Source organism: Elephantulus edwardii, unplaced genomic scaffold (genome assembly GCF_000299155.1).
Source record: "Elephantulus edwardii isolate Elephantulus edwardi_28Jun2011 unplaced genomic scaffold, EleEdw1.0 scaffold00233, whole genome shotgun sequence".
Classification (NCBI taxonomy): Eukaryota; Metazoa; Chordata; class Mammalia; order Macroscelidea; family Macroscelididae; genus Elephantulus; species Elephantulus edwardii.
In genome coordinates, this window is record NW_006399983.1 from 1,664,424 (window position 1) to 1,667,584 (window position 3,161).

The 3,161-nt window shown below is 35.8% G+C and overlaps 1 pseudogene; it reads right to left on the minus strand.

Moving 5' to 3' along the window:
* Positions 1-1,861: 1,861 nt before the first annotated feature.
* Positions 1,862-3,161, minus strand: part of LOC102843760 — a 74,929-nt pseudogene continuing 73,629 nt past the window's right edge.

Sequence of the window (3,161 nt, forward strand, 5' to 3'; positions counted from 1 at the left end):
TGTGGTACTAGAGAAGAGTCTTGAACATACCATGGACTGTCAAAGAAAACAAATGTGTCTGCCTTGGAGAGGGTGAAACCAAGTCTTTCCTTGGAGGCTAGGATTTTGAAACTTTCTCTGCCTCACTTACTTTGGGCATGTGGCCAGTCCTTAGATCAGTCCTTAGAGAAGGACATCATGCTCGAAAAGTGGGCAGAAAGCACTGGAGAGGGAGACCCTGGATGAGATGGATTGATACAGTAACTGGGACAATGGGGGTTTGTGTGTCAGAATTAGTTAGACTGTCTCAGGACAGAGAAGGGATCAGAGCTGCTACACGTAGGGTCATTATACATCATGGGCAACTCAATGGCACATAAAAACAATAATATTCTATGACAGGTTTGGAAGCAGGAGTGGCATCCACTTTCTAAATAACATGCCTCTGGAAACTATGAACTTTGATAAATGTTGATAGTTGTAGAGGGGCTTCAGACCTTTTGTTCATAGGGTTGCTATGAGTCATGTTCAACTCAAAGGCAATCAATAACAACAACATAGTATGTATGAATGATTGTATAAAATGCAATGTGCCTGAATGATTGTAGACAAACCAGTATAAAAATCAAAATTTAAAAAAAAAGAGAAAAAATAACATCCGTTATGGCTAAAGCAATATTTGAGAGTTGTAGAAGAGAATTACGGACAACAAGAATCTAGGAATAGCAATGCAATTGATCGCATATAGTCTTAGGAAACTTCCCAGGTTTTTTTATTTTCTTTAAAGGAAGAATGGAGTATTAGAAATGCTGGCACAATGTTCAATTAAATCTTTGGGAAGGAAATCTTGAATAATAAAAGCAAATCATTCCTTTGCCTTGGGTGGTTTTTTTTTGTGTTTGTTTGGTTTTTGGGTTTTTTTAAGTGACATTAGAGCATTTTTTTGACAAATATTTAGGTAAATAGTTGCTTTTAATTTAGTTCAGCTGATAAAATCTGGTGTACACTTGTTGATACAGTCTTCAATAACGTTTTAGGAAATGGAAATAACTACTCAGTATTAAAATTATGTTAGGCAATGATTTTGTTTTAAAGTTTAACATTTACCTTAGCGAAATAGTTTTAGGGGTTCATCTATCTTCCATGGCTCCAGAAACTCTAGAATCCATGAGAATTGAAATTCTGTTCTGAATTTTCAGCGCATGAATCAGGACTTTTTCAAAATCCTGACAAAAATATTCAGTTATTGTAGCCAAAGTTCAGTTCTTCTAGCCTTATGCAAAGGAAGCCTTTGTTCATGGAGACAATAAGCCACATCTTTTATATGTGCTTCCTATTCTTCTTTTGTTTTAGAGCAAATTTACTTGGATAATTAAATTAAATCTTAAGTTATGTACAATGAAAAATTATATTTGTTACATTATAATGCATTCCTTCATCTTTATAACTAACAAAAAAGTCTTTATGCCTTAAGGAAAAATTCCGAAAAAGAAATGATTCTGTATTTTTTTCTGAAAATAACATAAACAGTTACAAGACATTTAATTTTGTTAAGAGGAGTTCAATTTTGGCTTGTTCATATTTATTAGTTTTTTCATATTCATTCTTAAGGATAGTAAATTAACATATATAAAACATAATTCCACGTGGCTTCTTGATAATTTTGAATTTTTACTTGAATACTTTGTGACTTGATTGCACATAACACTTTTACTTATTGGTGCCATTAAGTTAGATCCAGAGCTAGAGCCAAGGCATGATTCCCTTTATTTACTGCCCATGTTTGCATTACGCAGAGGATAATCCCGGAAGGCTGGAACCTTTTTCTGCTTGTTTGTTTTAGCCCTTAGGTGGTATACTGTCTGTGTCATAAGCTTGATGCTCAGACCTTCACTTCAAGAATAGAACTATAGATGGAATCGGAATTACCTGAAGTAATTTCTTCTAGCTTTTCTTCAATTGTCTCTTGAAAATGGATTTTTGGCTGTGCCACCTCCACACTATATATTTTAGGAAGCACACATTTCCAAAAGTCCATATGTTTCCCTGTAATACTTTGCCATAGTATTAATGTTCTGTCTTTTTGAACCACTGGCATAGAAATGTCTACTGGGGCTGAATCTTAAATAGTGAATATGACCAAAGTGTTCTTTGTTGGATTTTAATTCTTCTCCTTAAACTTAGAAAGTTTAAAATCTTCACCACTTGCAACAAGAAATTCTTTCTCAGATTGAATAGACTCAATTTATGGTTGCAAAAATTTCAAAATATTTAATTGGATCCAAACTTACTGCATTATGAAAAGCCATAGATTGCCCATAGGTTATTACCAATATCCCTCCCTCAAGAAAAATTCCATCTTGCTAGCAGATATATTACAATTTTGTAGTTTCACTTATGTCCTAGTAGCCTGATCCCAAAGGTGGACAGTTTTATCATCAACTGAAAAAGTATGTTTATTCTCACTGTACCATAGAGGCTTTTCAACACTAAAGGAGTGACCACTGATTTCCCTAGATTCTGCTTCAGATTTGCTCAAGTCATACATGGGTAATAATTTATCTCATAGCCCAGTCAAGACGTAATTACTAACCTGGATGAAATACAGTCCTGACAATGTGTCTATGAGCCAAGGTCATCAATTCATCTCCCAAGACAGCATATCACACTTGGCCATGAAATCTGCAACTGCTGTAGCTGTTTGGTGGCATCTTTGTTCAATTTTGCACTCCAAACAGTATCCTTATCCCAAAATGTTCTAATATCATCTCTCGTATTTCATTGGCATAGTGTAGGTTTACTATCTTTGCAAGTGATGTCTAAGGAATAACCATGAAGCACAATGCCACTGAAGGCCAAACCAACTACGGACTAAATGTGATGCAGACAGTCGAGCAGTGTCTGCCTCAGTGTCCTGGTGGTGGTGAATTGGTGAACTGAGTGCTTGGTGTTTTCTTTTCCTCAATTGTGATGCCTCTAGCACTGCAACTGGGCTGGAAAATAGGAGAGGAGGGGAAGGCTAACTCTGAGGTACCAACATCAGGAAAGATTTAAGCAACAGCCAGCTGTCAAGAAAGGGAAAAGAGAATTAAAACAACTATGAGATATCATTTCACCCCAGTCAAAATAGCAAAATTTAACAGAACAGCAAGCAACAAATGCTGGCGAGGTTGTGGAGAAAC